This window comes from Phyllobates terribilis, unplaced genomic scaffold (assembly GCF_046119375.1).
Source record: "Phyllobates terribilis strain yellow unplaced genomic scaffold, ASM4611937v1 Scaffold_39__1_contigs__length_11870865, whole genome shotgun sequence".
NCBI lineage: Eukaryota > Metazoa > Chordata > Amphibia > Anura > Dendrobatidae > Phyllobates > Phyllobates terribilis.
The window spans coordinates 301,297-320,623 of NW_027362799.1; positions in this window are offsets into that span (position 1 = coordinate 301,297).

The following is a 19,327-nucleotide window of genomic DNA, read 5'->3' on the forward strand; positions in this document are numbered from 1 at the left end:
ACGTCAGAACGTATTGCACCAGGGCTTGTCGGTGCTGCCACAGTCGCTGTAACATGTGCAGAGTTGAATTCCACCGGGTAGGCACATCGCATTTTAGCCGGTGAAGTGGCAGGCCCAACGACTTCTGTAGAGATGTAAGTCGCTGAGCTGCGGGATGCGAACGGCGGAAGTGAGCACACAGCGACCGTGCCCTATGCAGAAGGCCATCTAGTCTGGGATAGTGGGCTAAAAATTGCTGGACAACCAGGTTCAACACGTGAGCCATACAAGGCACGTATGTGACATTGCCCCGGCGAAGGGCCGCACCCAGGTTTGCAGCATTGTCGCACACGGCCTTCCCTGGTTTCAGGTCCAGTGGAGACAACCATTCATGAAATTCGTTCTCCAGAGCTGACCACAACTCCTCAGCTGTGTGACTCACATTTCCCAGACATTTCAATGTAAAAACCGCCTGATGACGTTGAGCCCTACTGCCAGCATAGTAAGGAGGTGTGCAGGATCCCTTCTGCGCAGTTAGAAAGCTTGTGGCATGACCAGACAGGATTTGGGTGCAGGTGGAAGACCGAGAGGTTGAGGAGGCAGAAGCAGTGGAGGAACTTTGACATAAAGAGGATTGACGCACAACTCGTGGGGACGGCAAGACTTGGACAGCAGCCCCTTGTCCTGCTGTCACCATAGTTACCCAGTGCCCAGTCAGCGACATGTAACGCCCCTGTCAATGCCTACTCATCCAAGTGTCTGTGGTGAAATGCACCCTGTCACACACAGAGTTTCTCAAAGAAGCGGTGATGTTGTGTGCGACATGCTGGTGGAGCGCAGGCACACCTTTCTTTGAGAAGTAGTGCCGACTGGGCATCTGGTACTGGGGCACTGCGACGGACATAAGGTCTCGAAAATCCTCTGTGTCCACCAGGCGGAAAGGCAGCATTTCTGTAGCCAAGAGCTTGCAGATGGTGAAATTCAACCTCTTAGCTTTCTCATGGCTAGGAGGAAATGGTCTTTTACTTGTCCACATCTGAGGGACCGAGGGCTGGCTATTGTGCTTAGACGGGGTTGATAAGGGTGTCCCCGGCAAACTGCCGGTCTGTGAGGAAGATGCAGGCGGACATGTTAGGTTGCCTTGATCCAAAGGTGGTGCTATCGATGTCGGACAGCGCTCAACACCAGCTGGTGTTACCACCTCCAAAGAAAATGATGACCTGCCAATCACGCTGGCTGTTGCGGGTAAAGAGGTGGCAGGTCTGCGCCCCAAAACAGGTGTGATTGCTGTCCCCCCAGTCACAGAGGATGAAGAGGCCGCGGATGCACAAGATATGGCAGACGGTGGTTGGCCCGGCCGGCTAGGCCGCATTGTAGCACACTGAGCTTCCTACTGCAACTTATGCTTCATGTCCATGTGCCGGTTCATGCATGAAGTACTCAAACTATGTATTTTTTGGCCTCTACTTAGCTTTTGCTGACAAATGTTACAGATAACACGAGTTGGGTCATCTTTATCGATCTGAAAAAATGCCCAGGCTATGCAAGGCTTAGCACCCATGCGACCTGAAGAGCCACCACGACTTGTGGTGAGAGGCAGAGTTGTGTTTGAGGATGCAGTTGTTGACGTGCTTCCAGTACTACGTCTCTGTCCAGGAAGGCGCAACCTGACCTCGTCGTCACTAGCATCTTCCTCCACCTCCTCTGCTGACCTCATCTCTTGGCTGACTGTGGGTTGACAGTAAGTGGGATCTCCAACCTCATCATCATCACCCTGTGCGTTATCACACCCGTCGTCCTCAGAGCCAACCTGTTCCTGCCCTGACAAAAAAATAAAGTTGTCGCTCCAATCAGGTATTTGAGTCTTATCATCGTCTTCCTCATTGTCTCCACCAACAGGAGTTACAGTTTGGGAATGAGGGTCTACATTATGGTCAGAACCTTCTGCGTCTGGTCCTGGATCCGACTCATAAAGATTCTGGGCATCAGTGCAGATCATTTCCTCGTCTGGATTCACAGAAGCGCTGGAGTCGACCTCTGATTCCCAGGCTATAGTATGAGTAAACAGCTCTGCAGACTCAACCATCTGTTCTACCTCATACTCAGATGGGCAGCTAGAGATTTGGGAGCTGTGAGGAAGCAAGTGCGATTGGGGTGACACCTTTGAGGACTGGAGTATTTGTGATGTTGAAGTTGATGTGGAGGAGAGCCCACTTAAAGGGGCACTTGATATCCGTTGAAGCACCTGCTGTTTTTGTGCCTCATCTGGAATTTGTAGCGATTGGCGTGGCCGTAAGAAAGGGATCTTATCACATTGTCCGCTAAAAGAAGTAGACATTTTAGTTTGGCTGGAAGATGGTCTTTCTTCTGCAGATGTTACTGTTGCTTTAACACCTACCCCACGGACACAACCTTTTTTCCCCTTCCCAACACGCCTATTCCCCTTTCCACCAGCAGCAGGCCTTTTTCCACTCATTTTGGTGGTTAACTAATTCACAACTCTGGAGTTGTTTGCACAAAAAAACAATGGATGGGAACCGAGCAGAGCTGAGTGGCCAAACTGTGGTATTAGGCCAAAACTATTGGCTGGGTTAGATGCAGAAAAAAATTATATTCAATTTGCAACCTGATGGAGGTCAGTATAGATGGACTAATAGAACAAGTCCCACACACAGCTAGAAGCCCAAATATTTTTTCAGAGCTAGATGCAGATAAAAATTATTTTTAATTTGCAACCTGATGGAGGTCAGTATAGATGGACTAATAGAGAAAGTCCCACACACTGCTAGAAGGCCAAATATTTTTTCAGAGCTAGATGCAGATAAAAATTATTTTTAATTTGCAACCTGATGGAGGCCAGTATAGATGGACTAATAGAGAAAGTCCCACACACTGCTAGAAGGCCAAATATTTTTTCAGAGGTAGATGCAGAAAAAAATATATTCAGTTTGCAACCTGATGGAGGTCTGTATAGATGGATTAATAGAACAAGTCCCACACACAGCTAGAAGCCCAATATTTTTTCAGAGGTAGATGCAGAAAAAAATATATTCAGTTTGCAACCTGATGGAGGTCAGTATAGATGGACTAACACAACAAGTCCCACACACAGCTAGAAGCCCAATATTTTTTCAGAGGTAGATGCAGAAAAAAATATATTCAGTTTGCAACCTGATGGAGGTCTGTATAGATGGATTAATAGAACAAGTCCCACACACAGCTAGAAGCCCAATATTTTTTCAGAGGTAGATGCAGAAAAAAATATATTCAGTTTGCAACCTGATGGAGGTCTGTATAGATGGATTAATAGAACAAGTCCCACACACAGCTAGAAGCCCAATATTTTTTCAGAGGTAGATGAAGAAAAAAATATATGCAGTTTGCAACCTGATGGAGGTCAGTATAGATGGACTAATACAACAAGTCCCACACACAGCTAGAAGCCCAATATTTTTTCAGAGCTAGATGCAGAAAAAAATTATATTCAATTTGCAACCTGATGGAGGTCAGTATAGATGGACTAATAGAATGATGCTATGCCCAAAAGATTTTACTTCACTAGGTTCAGTAAAAAAATTGGTATTCTATACACAGGTGGTATATCTTGCAACACAGATAGGCTACTCCACTGACTAACACACTCTGCAATAGGCCAAAAAGGATTAGCTTTGCTAGATTCAGCCAAATGCTGTGAAAAAAACTTGCACAGCACTGGCACAGACCTGCCTGGCAAAAACTGATAGGAACTGATGTAACCTAGTCCTGAAAAGGACTCCAATTACAATTAGTCTTTACTCCCACAATCTATCTATTTAAGAGCACAGACCTGCCTGATAAAAGTCGTAGGAAATGCTGTAACCTAGTCCTTAAAAGGACTGCAGTCACAACTATTCCCTACTCCCAAGCTATCTGTAGATTTGTGCGAAAATTGGCTTGAAATTAACAAGGTATAGCGCACACAGCAACAGCGGTGCCGTCTAACACGCAGCTGCAGCAGTGAGAAAATGGTGGCGACGGGGAAAATGGCTTGGTCTTATAGGGCAAGGACATGTGACATACACTGCCAATGACACATGCCCTTGCTTGTGTGAAAAAAAGCACTTTGCTCCGTGTGTGCGCTGCTGATAGGCTGACATTGCACCTTCCCACTGTAAATGCGGGAAAGAGAAAAAAAAATGGAGATCTTCATTGTTCCTGCAGAGATCCATCCCCTGCCCCTCCCCCCACCCCGCTGTACACTCAAACTGCGTATTAACATTAATTTTCATCATTACTGAGAAAAAATCCAGTTATGATTTTGGTGCACGAACAGTTATCGAACATAACCTCGAACAGCCGAATTTTTCTCAAATTGTTCGTGTTCGCCGTACGGCTCGAACACCGCCCAAAACAGCTCGAATTTGAGATTGGCGAACAGTTCGAGTAGAACAACGCTCATCTCTAGTGGAGTTCAGAGTGGTTAACCAGACAGTTTTAATGCCCCTTGGAAGAGTGGTGGAGGTCGCAGTGGATTAAAAAGACAATATCAATGACCCTTAGAAGAGAGGTTGAAGTCGCAGTGGAATAAAAAGACAATAACAATGCCCCTTGGAAGAGTGGTGGAGGTTAAAGTGGAATAAAAAGACAATATCAATGCCCCTTGCAAGAGCTGCGGAGTTGAGAGTGGTTTAAATTGACGGCTTTAATGCCCCTTTGAAGAGACGTGGAGTTTACAGCAGATTAACAAGCCTGTTTTAATGCCCCTTGGAAGAGTGGTGGAGGTCGAAGTGGATTAAAAAGACAATGTCAATGCTCCTTGAAGGAGTGGTGGAAGTCTCAGTTGAATAAAAAGACAATATCAATGCCCCTTGGAAGAGTGTTGGAGGTTACAGTGGAATAAAAAGACAATATCAATGAACCTTGGAAGAACTGTGGAGTTCACAGTGGTTTAACAATACGGTTTTAATGCACCTTGGAAGAGACGTGGAGGTCACTGTAGCTTAAAATGACGGTTTTATGCCACAAGGAAGAGTGGTTGCGGTCGCACTGTATTAAAAAGACAATATCAATGCCCCTTGGAAGAGTGGTGGAGGTTACAGTGGAATAAAAAGACAATATCAATGCCCAGTGGAAGAGATGTGGAGGTCACTGTAGCTTAACAAGACAGTTTTAATGCCCCTTGGAAGAGTGGTGGAGGTCGCAGTGGAATAAAAAGACAATGTCAATGCTCCTTGAAGGAGTGGTGGAAGTCTCAGTTGAATAAAAAGACAATATCAATGCCCCTTGGAAGAGTGTTGGAGGTTACAGTGGAATAAAAAGACAATATCAATGAACCTTGGAAGAACTGTGGAGTTCACAGTGGTTTAAAAATACGGTTTTAATGCACCTTGGAAGAGACGTGGAGGTCACTGTAGCTTAAAATGACGGTTTTATGCCACAAGTAAGAGTGGTTGCGGTCGCACTGTATTAAAAAGACAATATCAATGCCCCTTGGAAGAGTGGTGGAGGTTACAGTGGAATAAAAAGACAATATCAATGCCCAGTGGAAGAGATGTGGAGGTCACTGTAGCTTAACAAGACAGTTTTAATGCCCCTTGGAAGAGTGGTGGAGGTCGCAGTGGAATAAAAAAACAATGTCAATGCCCTTTGGAAGAGTGGTGGAGGTTAGAGTGGAAGAAAAAGACAATACCAATGCCCCTTGGAAGAGCTGTGGAGTTCAGAGTGGTTTATCCAGACGGTTTTACTGCCCCTTGGAAGAGACGTGGATTTCACAGTAGCTTAACAAGACAGTTTTAATGCCCCTTGGAAGAGTGGTGGAGGTCGCAGTGGATTAAAAAGACAATATCAATGCCCATTGGAAGAGTGTTGGAGGTTACAGTGGAATAAAAAGACAATATCAGTGCCCCTTGGAAGAGTGGTGGACATTACAGTGGAATAAAAAGACAATATCATTGCCCCTTGGAAGAGTGGTGGAGGTTACAGTGGAATAAAAAGACAATATCAATGCCCAGTGGAAGAGATGTGGAGGTCACTGTAGCTTAACAAGACAGTTTTATTGCCCCTTGGAAGAGTGGTGGAGGTCGCAGTGGAATAAAAAAACAATGTCAATGCCCTTTGGAAGAGTGGTGGAGGTCACAGTGGATTAAAAAGACAATATCAATGCCCCTTGGAAGAGTGGAGTAGGTCGTAGTGGAATAAAAAGACAATATCAATGCCCCTTGGACGAGTGGTGGATGTTACAGTGGAATTAAAAGACAATATCAATGCCCCTTGGAAGAGTGGTGGAGGTTACAGTGGAATAAAAAGACAATATCAATGCCCAGTGGAAGAGTGGTTAAGGTCGCAGTGAATTAAAAAGACAATATCAATGCCCATTGGAAGAGTGGTTAAGGTCGCAGTGGAATAAAAAGACAAAATCAATGCCCCTTGGAAGAGCTGTGGAGTACAGAGTGGTTTAACCAGACGGTTTTAATGCCATTTGGAAGAGAGGTGAAGGTCACAGTAGCTTAACAAGACTGTTTTAATGACCTTGGAAGAGTGGTGGAGGTCGCAGTGGATTAAAAAGACAAAATCAATGCCCTTTGGAAGAGTGGTGGAGGTCGCAGTGGAATAAAAAGACAATATCAATGCCCCTTGGAAGAGTGGTGGAGGTTACATTGGAATAAAAAGACAATATCAAAGCCCAGTGGAAGAGTTGTGGAGGTCACTGTAGCTTAACAAGATGGTCTTAATGCCGCTTGGAAGAGTGGTGGAGGTCGCAGCGGAATAAAAAGACAATGTCAATGCCCCTTGGAAGAGTGGTGGAAGTTAGAGTGGAAAAAAAAGACAATACCAATGCTCCTTGGAAGAGCTGTAGAGGTTTAGAGTAGTTTAAATTGACGGTTTTAATGCACCTTGGAAGAGACGTGGAGGTAACAATGGATTAAAAAGACAATATCAATGCCCCATGGAAGAGTAGTGGAGGTCGCAGTGGAATAAAAGACAATATCAATGCCCCGTGGAAGGGACGTGGAGGTCACAGTAGCTTAACAAGATGGTTTTATTGCCCCTTGGAAGAGAGGTGGAGGTCGCAGTTGATTAAAAAGACAATATCAATGCCACTTTAAAGAGTGGTGGAGGTCGCAGTGGAATAAAAAGACAATATCAATGCCCCTTGGAAGAGCTTTGGAGTTCAGAGTGGTTTAACTTGATGGTTTTAATGCCCCTTGGAAGAGACGTGGAGGTCACAGTAGCTTAACTAGACGGTTTTAATGCCCTTTGGAAGAGTGGTGGAGGTCGCAGTGGATTAAAAAGACAATATCAATGCCCCTTGGTAGAGTGGTGGAGGTCGCAGTGGAATAAAAAGACAATATCAATGCCCCATGGAATTGACGTGGTGTTCAAAGTAGCTTAACATCAAGGGTTTAATGCCCCTTGGAAGAGTGGTGGAGGTCGCAGTTGATTAAAAAGACAATATAAATGCCCCTTGGAAGAGTGGTGGAGGTCACAGTGGAATAAAAAGACAATATCAATGCCCCTTGGAAGGGTAGTGGAGGTCGCAGTGGAATAAAAAGATAATATCACTGCCCCTTGGAAGAGTGGTGGAGGTGACAGTGGAATAAAAAGACAATATCAATGCCTCTTGGAAGAGCTGTGGAGTTCAGAGAAGTTAAACCAGACGGTTTTAAAGCCCCTTGGAAGGGACGTGGAGGTCACAGTAGCTTAACAAAACGGTTTTAATGCCCCTTGGAAAAGTGGTGGAGGTTGCAGTGGATTAAAAAGACAATATCAATGCCTCTTGGAAGAGTGTTGGAGGTCGCAGCGGAAAAAAAAGACAATATCAATGCCCCTTGGAAGAGTGGTGGAGGTCGCAGTAGAATTAAAAAACAATCTCAACGCCCCTTTGAAGAGTGGTGAATGTCGCAGTGGAATAAAAAAACAAAATCAATGCCCCTTGGAAGAGTGGTGGAGGTTACAGTGGAATAAAAAGACAATATCAATGCCCCTCGGAAGAGCTGTGGAGTTCAGAGTGGTTTAACCAGACAGTTTTAATGCCCCTTGGAAGAGTGGTGGAGGTCGCAGTGGATTAAAAAGACAATATCAATGCCCCTTAGAAGAGAGGTTGAAGTCGCAGTGGAATAAAAAGACAATATCAATGCCCCTTCCAAGAGCTGCGGAGTTGAGAGTGGTTTAAATTGACGGCTTTAATGCCCCTTTGAAGAGACGTGGAGTTTACAGTAGATTAACAAGACTGTTTTAATGCCCCTTGGAAGAGTGGTGGAGGTCGAAGTGGATTAAAAAGACAATGTCAATGCTCCTTGAAGGAGTGGTGGAAGTCTCAGTTGAATAAAAAGACAATATCAATGCCCCTTGGAAGAGTGTTGGAGGTTACAGTGGAATAAAAAGACAATATCAATGAACCTTGGAAGAGCTGTGGAGGTCACAGTGGTTTAACAATATGGTTTTAATGCACCTTGGAAGAGACGTGGAGGTCACAGTAGCTTAAAATGACGGTTTTATGCCACAAGGAAGAGTGGTTGCGGTCGCACTGTATTAAAAAGACAATATCAATGCCCCTTGGAAGAGTGGTGGAGGTCACAGTGGAATAAAAAGACAATATCAATGCCCTTTGGAAGAGTGGTGGAGGTTACAGTGGAATAAAAAGACAATATCAATGCCCAGTGGAAGAGATTTGGAGGTCACTGTAGCTTAACAAGACAGTTTTAATGCCCCTTGGAAGAGTGGTGGAGGTCGCAGTGGAATAAAAAAACAATGTCAATGCCCTTTGGAAGAGTGGTGGAGGTTAGAGTGGAAGAAAAAGACAATACCAATGCCCCTTGGAAGAGATGTGGAGTTCAGAGTGGTTTATCCAGACGGTTTTAATGCCCCTTGGAAGAGACGTGGAGGTCACTGTAGCTTAACAAGACAGTTTTAATGCCCCTTGGAAGAGTGGTGGAGGTCGCAGTGGATTAAAAAGACAATATCAATGCCCATTGGAAGAGTGTTTGAGGTCGCAGTGGAATAAAAAGACAATATCAGTGCCGCTTGGAAGAGTGGTGGACATTACAGAGGAATAAAAAGACAATATCAATGCCCCTTGGAAGAGTGGTGGAGGTTACATTGGAATAAAAAGACAATATCAATGCCCCTTGGATGAGTGGTGGAAGTTTCAGTGGATTAAAAAGACAATATCAATGGCCCGTGGAAGAGACGTTGAGTTCACAGCAGCTTAGCAAGACGGTTTTAATGCCCCTTGGAAGAGTGCTGGAGGTCACAGTGGATTAAAAAGACAATATCAATGCCCCTTGGAAAAGTGGTGGATGTTACAGTGGAATTAAAAGACAATATCAATGCACCTTGGATGAGTGGTGGATGTTACAGTGGAATAAAAAGACAATATCAATGCCCAGTGGAAGAGATGTGGAGGTCACTGTAGCTTAACAAGACAGTTTTAATGCCCCTTGGAAGAGTGGTGGAGGTCGCAGTGGAATAAAAAAACAATGTCAATGCCCTTTGGAAGAGTGGTGGAGGTTAGAGTGGAAGAAAAAGACAATACCAATGCCCCTTGGAAGAGCTGTGGAGTTCAGAGTGGTTTATCCAGACGGTTTTAATGCCCCTTGGAAAAGACGTGGAGGTCACAATAGCTTAACAAGACTGTTTTAATACCAATATCAATGCCCCTTGGAAGAGTGGTGGAGGTTACCTTGGAATAAAAAGACAATATCAATGCCCCTTGAATGAGTGGTGGAGGTTTCAGTGGATTAAAAAGACAATATCAATGGCCCGTGGAAGAGACGTTGAGGTCCAGTAGATTAGCAAGACGGTTTTAATGCCCCTTGGAAGAGTGCTGGAGGTCACAGTGGATTAAAAAGACAATATCAATGCCTCTTGGAAGAGTGGTGTAAGTTGCAGTGGAAAAAAAAGACAATATCAATGCCCCTTGGACGAGTGGTGGATGTTACAGTGGAATTAAAAGACAATAAAAATGCCCTGTGGAATAGACGTGGAGGTCACAGGAGCTTAAAAAGATGGTTCAATGCCCCTTGGAGGACTGGTGGAGGTCGCAGTGGATTAAAAAGACATTATCAATGCCCCTTTGAAGAGTGGTGGAGGTCACAGTGGAATAAAAAGACAAAATCAATGCCCCTTGGAAGAGTGGTGGAGGTTACAGTGGAATAAAAAGACAATATCAATACCCCTCGGAAGAGCTGTGGAGTTTAGAGTGGTTTAACCAGACGGTTTTAATGCCCCTTGGAAGAGACGTGGAGGTCACAGAAACTGAACAAGACTGTTTTAATGCCCCTTGGAAGAGTGGTGGAGGTCGCAGTGGATTAAAAAGACAATATCAATGCCCCTTAGAAGAGAGGTTGAAGTCGCAGTCGAATAAAAACACAATATCAATGCCCCTTGGAAGAGTGATGGAGGTTAAAGTGGAATAAAAAGACAATATCAATGCCCCTTGCAAGAGCTGCGGAGTTGAGAGTGGTTTAAATTGACCGCTTTAATGCCCCTTTGAAGAGACGTGGAGTTAACAGTAGATTAACAAGACTGTTTTAATGCCCCTTGGAAGAGTGGTGGAGGTCGAAGTGGATTAAAAAGACAATGTCAATGCTTCTTGAAGGAGTGGTGGAAGTCTCACTTGAATAAAAAGACAATATCAATGCCCCTTGGAAGAGTGTTGGAGGTTTCAGTGGAATAAAAAGACAATATCAATGCCCCTTTGAAGATCTTTGGAGTTCAGAGTGGTTTAACAATACGGTTTTAATGCCCCTTGGATGAGACGTGGAGGTCACAGTAGCTTAAAATGACGGTTTTATGCCACAAGGAAGAGTGGTGGCTGTCGCACTGTATTAAAAAGACAATATTAATGCCCAGTGGAAGAGTGGTGGAGGTCACAGTGGAATAAAAAGACAATATCAATGCCCAGTGGAAGAGTGGTGGAGGTTACAGTGGAATAAAAAGACAATATCAATGCCCAGTGGAAGAGATGTGGAGGTCACTGTAGCTTAACAAAACAGTTTTAATGCCCCTTGGAAGAGTGGTGGAGGTCGCAGTGGAATAAAAAAACAATGTCAATGCCCTTTGGAAGAGTGGTGGAGGTTAGATTGGAAGAAAAAGACAATACCAATGCCCCTTGGAAGAGCTGTGGAGTTAAGAGTGGTTTAACCAGACGGTTTTATTGCCCCTTGGAAGAGACGAGGAGGTCACAGTAGCTTAACAAGACGGTTTTAATGCCCCTTGGAAAAGTGGTTTAGGTTGCATTGGATTAAAAAGACAATATCAATGCCCCTTGGAAGATTTGTGGAGGTCGCAGTGGAATTAAAAAACAATATCAATGCCCCATGGAAGGGACGTAGAGTTCACAGTAGCTAAACAAGACGGTTTTAATGCCACTCGGAAGAGTGGTGGAGGTCGCAGTGGATTAAAAAGACAATATCAATGCCCTGTGGAAGAGTGCTGGAGATTACAATGGAATAAATAGACAGTATCAATGCCTCTTGCAAGAGCTGTGGAGTTCAGAGTGGTTGAAATTGACGGTTTCAATGCCCCTTGGAAGAGAAGTGGAGGTCACAGTAGCTTAAAATGATGGTTTTATTCCACAAGAAAGAGTGGTGGCGGTCGCACTGGATTAAAAAGAAAATATTAATGCCCCTTGGAAGAGTGGTGGAGGTCACAGTGGAATAAAAAAACAATATCAATGCCCCTTGGAATAGTGGTGGAGGTTACAGTGGAATAAAAAGACAATATCAATGCCCAGTGGAAGAGATGTGGAGGTCACTGTAGCTTAACAAAACAGTTTTAATGCCCCTTGGAAGAGTGGTGGAGGTCGCAGTGGAATAAAAAAACAATGTCAATGCCCCTTGGAAAAGCTGTGGAGTTAAGATTTGAATAACCAGACGGTTTTATTGCCCCTTGGAAGAGACGTGGAGGTCACAGTAGCTTAACAAGACGGTTTTAATGCCCCTTGTAAAAGTGGTGGAGGTCGCATTGGATTAAAAAGACAATATCAATGCCCCTTGGAAGAGTTGTGGAGGTCGCAGTGGAATTAAAAAACAATATCAATGCCCCGTGGAAGGGACGTGGAGGTCACAGTAGCTAAACAAGACGGTTTTAATGCCACTTGGAAGAGTGGTGGAGGTCGCAGTGGATTAAAAAGACAATATCAATGCCCCTTGGAAGAGTGTTGGAGGTCGCAGTGGAATAAAAAGTCAATATCAATGCCCCTTGGAAGAGTGGTGGAGGTTACAGTCGAATAAAAAGACTATATCAATGCTCCTTGGAAGAACTGTGGAGTACAGAATGGTTTAACCAGACGGTTTTATTGCCCCTTAGAAGAGACGTAGAGGTCACAGTAGCTTATCAAGACTGTTTAATGCCCCTTGGAAGAGTGGTGGATGTCGCAGTGGTTTAAAAAGACAATATCAATGCCCTGTGGATGAGTGCTAGAGATTACAATGGAATAAAAAGACAATATCAATGCCTCTTGAAGAGCTGTGGAGTTCAGTGTGGTTGAAATTGACGGTTTCAATGCCCCTTGGAAGAGAAGTGGAGGTCACAGTAGCTTAACAAGACAGTTTTAATGCACATTGGAAGAATGGTGGAGGTCGCAGTGGAATAAAAAGACAATGTCAATGCCCCTTAGAAGAGTGGTGGAGGTTACATTTGAATAAAAAGACAATATCAATGCCCCGTGAAATAGACATGGAGGTTACAGCAGCTTAACAAGACAGTTTTAATGCCCCTTGGGAGAGTGGTGGAAGACGCAGTGGAATAAAAAGACAATATCAATGCCCTGTGGATGAGTGCTAGAGATTACAATGGAATAAAAAGACAATATCAATGCCTCTTGAAGAGCTGTGGAGTTCAGTGTGGTTGAAATTGACGGTTTCAATGCCCCTTGGAAGAGAAGTGGAGGTCACAGTAGCTTAACAAGACAGTTTTAATGCACATTGGAAGAATGGTGGAGGTCGCAGTGGAATAAAAAGACAATGTCAATGCCCCTTGGAAGAGTGGTGGAGGTTAGAGTGGAATTTAAAGACAATATCAATGCCCAGTGGAAGAGATGTGGAGGTCACTGTAGCTTAGCAAGACAGTTTTAATGCCCCTTGGAAGAGTGGTGGAGGTCGCAGTGGAATAAAAAGACAATGTCAATGCCCCTTGGAAGAGAGGTGGAGGTTAGAGTGGAATAAAAAGACAATACCAATGCCCCTTGGAAGAGCTGTGGAGTTCAGAGTGGTTTAATCAGACGGTTTTAATGCCCATTGGAAGTGACGTGGAAGTCACAGTAGCTCAAAAAGACGTTTTTAATGCCACTTGGAAAAGTGGTGGAGGTCGCAGTGGATTAAAAAGACTATATCAATGCCCTTTGGAGGAGTGGTGGAGGTTGCAGTGGAATAAAAAGACAATATCAATGCCCCGTGAAATAGACATGGAGGTTACAGCAGCTTAACAAGACAGTTTTAATGCCCCTTGGGAGAGTGGTGGAAGACGCAGTGGAATAAAAAGACAATATCAATGCCCTGTGGAAGAGTGCTGGAGATTACAATGGAATAAAAAGGCAATATCAATGCCTCTTGCAAGAGCTGTGGAGTTCAGTGTGGTTGAAATTGACGGTTTCAATGCCCCTTGGAAGTGACGTGGAGGTCACAGTAGCTTAAAAAGACGTTTTTAATGCCTCTTGGAAAAGTGGTGGAGGTCGCAGTGGAATAAAAAGACAATATCAATGCCCTTTGGAAGAGTGGTGGAGGTTGCAGTGGAATAAAAAGACAATATCAATGCCCCTTGAAAGAATGATGGAGGTCGCAGTGGAATAAAAAGACAATGTCAATGCCCCTTGGAAGAGTGGTGGAGGTTAGAGTGGAATAAAAAGAAAATACAAATGCCCCTTGGAAGAGCTGTGGAGTTCAGAGTGGTTTAACCAGATGGTTTTATTGCCCCTTGGAAGAGATGTGGAGGTCAAAGTAGATTAACAAGTCGGTTTTAATGCCCCTTGGAAAAGTGGTGGAGGTCACAGTGGATTAAAAAGACAATATCAATGCCCCGTGGAAGACACGTGGAGGTCACAGTAGCTTAACAAGATGGTTTTAATGCCCCTTGGAAGAGTGGTGGAGGTCGCAGTGGAAAAATAAGACAATATCAATGCCCCTTGGAAGAGCTGTGGAGTTCAGAGTGGTTTAACCAGACGGTTTTAATGCCCCTTTGAAGAGAATTGGAGGTCACAGTAGTTAACAAGACTGTTTTAATGGCCTTGGAAGAGTGGTGGAGGTCGCATTGGATTAAAAAGAGAATATCAATGCCCCTTGGAAGAGTTGTGGAGGTGGCAGTGGAATTAAAAAACAATATCAATGCCCCGTGGAAGGGACGTGGAGGTGACAGTAGCTAAACAAGACGGTTTTAATGCCACTTGGAAGAGTGGTGGAGGTCGCAGTGGATTAAAAAGACAATATCAATGTCCCTTGGAAGAGTGGCGGAGGTTAGAGTGGAATAAAAAGACAATACCAATGCCCCTTGGAAGAGCTGTGGAGTTCAGAGTCGTTTAATCAGACGGTTTTAATGCCCATTGGAAGTGAAGTGGAAGTCACAGTAGCTTAAAAAGACGTTTTTAATGCCACTTGGAAAAGTGGTGGAGGTTGCAGTGGATTAAAAAGACTATATCAATGCCCTTTGGAGGAGTGGTGGAGGTTGCAGTGGAATAAAAAGACAATATCAGTGCCCCGTGAAATAGACATGGAGGTTACAGCAGCTTAACAAGACAGTTTTAATGCCCCTTGGGAGAGTGGTGGAAGACGCAGTGGAATAAAAAGACAATATCAATGCCCTGTGGAAGAATGCTGGAGATTACAATGGAATAAAAAGGCAATATCAATGCCTCTTGCAAGAGCTGTGGAGTTCAGTGTGGTTGAAATTGATGGTTTCAATGCCCCTTGGAAGTGACGTGGAGGTCACAGTAGCTTAAAAAGACGTTTTTAATGCCCCTTGGAAAAGTGGTGGAGGTCGCAGTGGATTAAAAAGACAATATCAATGCCCTTTGGAAGAGTGGTGGAGGTTGCAGTGGAATAAAAAGACAATATCAATGCCCCTTGAAAGAATGATGGAGGTCGCAGTGGAATAAAAACACAATGTCAATGCCCCTTGGAAGAGTGGTGGAGGTTAGAGTGGAATAAAAAGACAATACAAATGCCCCTTGGAAGAGCTGTGGAGTTCAGAGTGGTTTAACCAGATGGTTTTATTGCCCCTTGGAAGAGATGTGGAGGTCAAAGTAGATTAACAAGTCAGTTTTAATGCCCCTTGGAAAAGTGGTGGAGGTCACAGTGGATTAAAAAGACAATATCAATGCCCCGTGGAAGACACGTGGAGGTCACAGTAGCTTAACAAGATGGTTTTAATACCCCTTGGAAGAGTGGTGGAGGTCGCAGTGGAAAAATAAGACAATATCAATGCCCCTTGGAAGAGCTGTGGAGTTCAGAGTGGTTTAACCGGACGGTTTTAATGCCCCTTTGAAGAGACTTGGAGGTCACAGTAGTTAACAAGACTGTTTCAATGGCCCTTGGAAGAGTGGTGGAGGTCGCATTGGATTAAAAAGACAATATCAATGCCCCTTGGAAGAGTTGTGGAGGTTGCAGTGGAATTACAAAACAATATCAATGCCCCGTGGAAGGGACGTGGAGGTCACAGTAGCTAAACAAAACGGTTTTAATGCCACTTGGAAGAGTGGTGGAGGTCGCAGTGGATTAAAAAGACATTATCAATGCCACTTGGAAGAGTGTTGGAGGTCGCAGTGGAATAAAAAGTCAATATCAATGCCCCTTGGAAGAGTGGTGGAGGTTACAGTCGAATAAAAAGACTGTATCAATGCTCCTTGGAAGAACTGTGGAGTACAGAATGGTTTAACCAGACGGTTTTATTGCCCCTTAAAAGAGACGTACAGGTCACAGTAGCTTATCAAGACTGTTTTAATGCCCCTTGGAAGAGTGGTGGAGGCCGCAGTGGTTTAAAAAGACAATATCACTGCCCCTTAGAAGAGTGGTGGAGGTTACATTTGAATAAAAAGACAATATCAATGCCCCGTGAAATAGACATGGCGGTTACCGCAGCTTAACAAGACAGTTTTAATGCCCCTTGGGAGAGTGGTGGAAGACGCAGTGGAATAAAAAGACAATATCAATGCCCCTTGGAAGAGTGGTGGAGGTTACAGTTGAATAAAAAGAAAATATCAATGCCTCTTGGAAGAGCTGTAGAGTTCAGAGAGGTTTAACCATGCAGTTTAAATGCCCCTTGGAAGAGACGTGGAGTTCACAGAAGCTTATGAAGACTGTTTTAAAGCCCCTTGGAGGAGTGGCAGAGGTCGCAGTGGATTAAAAAGACAATATCAATGCCCCTTGGAAGAGTGGTGGAGGTTACAGTGGAATAAAAAGACAATATCAATGCCCCTTCGAAGACACGTGGAGGTCACAGTAGCTTAACAAGACGGTTTTAATGCCCCCTGGAGAGGTGTGAAGTGCGCCTTGGACTAAAAAGACAATATCAATGCCCCTTGGAAGAGTGGTGGAGGTCGCAGTGGAATAAAAAGACAATGTCAAAGCCCCTTGGAAAAGTGGTGGAGGTTAGAGTGAAATTACAAGACAATACAAATGCCCCCTGGAAAAGCTGTGGAGTTCAGAGTGGTTTAACCAGATGGTTTTAATGCCCCTTGGAAGAGAATTCGACGTCACAGTAGCTTAACAAGACCATTTTAATGCCCCTTGGAAGAGTGGTGGAGGTCACAGTGGAATAAAAGACAATATCAATGCCCCGTGGAAGAGTTGTGGAGGTCACTGTAGCTTAACAAGATGGTCTTAATGCCGCTTGGAAGAGTGGTGGAGTTTACAGTGGTTTAACAATAAGGTTTTAAGGCACCGTGGAATAGACGTGGAGGTCACAGTAGCTAAACAAGACGGTTTTAATGCTTCTTGGAAGAGTGATGGAGGTCATAGTGGATTAAAAAGACAAAACCAATGCCCCTTGGAAGAGTGGTGGAGGTCGCAGTGGAATAAAAAGACAATATTAATGTCCCTTGGAAGAGTGGTGGAGGTCGCAGTAAAATAAAAAGACAATATCAATGCCCCTTGGAAGAGTGGTGGAGGTTACAGTGGAATAAAAAGACAATATCAATGCCCCTTGGAAGAGCTGTGGAGTTCACCGTGGTTTAACCAGAAGGTTTTAAGGCACCATGGAATAGACGTGGAGGTCACAGTATCTAAACAAGACGGTTTTAATGCTTCTTGGAAGAGTGATGGAGGTCACAGTGGATTAAAAAGACAAAATCAATGCCCCTTGGAAGAATGGTGGAGGTTACTGTGGAATAAAAAGACAATATCAATACCTCTTGCAAGAGCTGTGGAGTTCAGAGTGGTTTAAATTGACGGTTTTAATGCCCCTTGGAAGACAGTTTGAGGTCACAGTAGCTAAACAAGACGGTTTTAATGCCCCTTGGAAGAGTGGTGGAGGTTACAGTCGAATAAAAAGACAATATCAATGCCCCTTGGAAGAGATGTGGAGGTCGCAGTGGAATAATAAGACAATATCAATGCCTCGTGGAAGAGACTTGGAGGCCACAGTAGCTTAACAAGATGGTTTTAATGCCCCTTGGAAGAGAGGTGGAGGTCGGAGTGGAATAAAAAGACAATATCAATGCCCCTTGGAAGTGTGGTGGAGGTCGCAGTGGATTAAAAAGACAATATCAATGCCCCTTGAAAGAGTGGTGAAGGTCACAGTGGAATAAAAAGACAATATCAATGCCCATTGGAAGGGATGTGGAGGTCACAGTAGCTTCACAAGATGGTTTTAATGCCCCTTGGAAGAGAGTTGGAGGTCGCAGTTGATTAAAAAGACAATATCAATGCCCCTTGGAAGAGAGGTGGAGGTCGCAGTGGAATAAAAAGACAATATCAATGACCCTTGGAAGAGTGTTGGAGGTCGCAGTGGAATAAAAGGACAATATTAATGCCGCTTGGAAGAGAGGTGGAGGTCGCAGTAAAATAAAAAGACAATATCAATGCCCCTTGGAAGAGTGGTGGAGGTTACAGTGGAATAAAATGACAATATCAATGCCCCTTGGAAGAGCTGTGGAGTTCACAGTGGTTTAAACAGAAGGTTTTAAGGCACCGTGGAATATACGGGGAGGTCACAGTAGCTAAACAAGACTGTTTTAATGCTTCTTGGAAGAGAGATGGAGGTCGTAGTGGATTAAAAAGACAAAATCAATGCCCCTTGGGAGAGTGGTGGAGGTTACAGTGGAATAAAAAGACAATATCAATGCCTCTTGCAAGAGCTGTGGAGTTCAGAGTGGTTTAAATTGACGGGTTTAATGCCCCTTGGAAGAGACGTGGAGGTCACAGCAGCTTAACAAGACGGTTTTAATGCCCCTTGGAAGAGTGGTGGAGGTCGCAGTGGATTAAAAAGACATTATCGATGCCCCTTGGAAGAGTGGTGGAGGTCGCATTGGAATAAAAAGAAAATATCAATGCCCCTTAGAAGAGTGTTGGAGGTTACAGTGGGAAAAAAAGACAATATCAATGTTCCTTGGAAGAGGGGTGAAGGTCGCAGTGGAATAAAAAGACCATATCAATGTCCCTTGGAAGAGTGATGGAGGTCGCAGTGGATTAAAAAGACAATATCAATGCCCCTTGGAAGAGTGGTGGAGGTCGCAGTGGAATAAAAAGACAATATCAATGCGCCATGGAAGGGACGTGGAGGTCACAGTAGCATAACAAGACGGTTTTAATGCCCATTGGAAGAGTGGTGGAGTTCGCAGTGGATAATAAAGACAATATCAAAGCCCCTTGGAAGAGCTGTGGAGCTCAGAGCGGTTTAACCAGACGGTTTTAATGCCCCTTGGAAGAGACTTGGAGGTCACAGTAGCTTAACAAGACGGTATTAATGCCCCTTGGAAGAGTGGTGGAGGTCGCAATGGAATCAAAAGACAATATCAATTCCCCGTGGAAGGGACGTGGAGGTCACAGTAGCATAACAAGACGGTTTTAATGCCCATTGGTAGAGTGGTGGAGTTCGCAGTGGATAATAAAGACAATATCAAAGCCCCTTGGAAGAGTGGTGGAGGTCGCAGTGAAATAAAAAGACAATATCAATTCCCCTTGGAAGAGATGTGGAGGTCGCAGTGGAATAAAAAGACAATATCAATGCCTCGTGGAAGAGACTTGGAGTTCACAGTAGCTTAACAAGATGGTTTTAATGCCCCTTGGAAGAGAGGTGGGGATCGCAGTGGAATAAAAAGACAATATCAATGCCTCTTGGAAGATCTGTGGAGTACAGAGTGGTTTAACCAGACGGTTTAATGCCCCTTGGAAGAGACGTGGAGGTCACAGTAGCTTATTAAGACTGTTTTAATGCC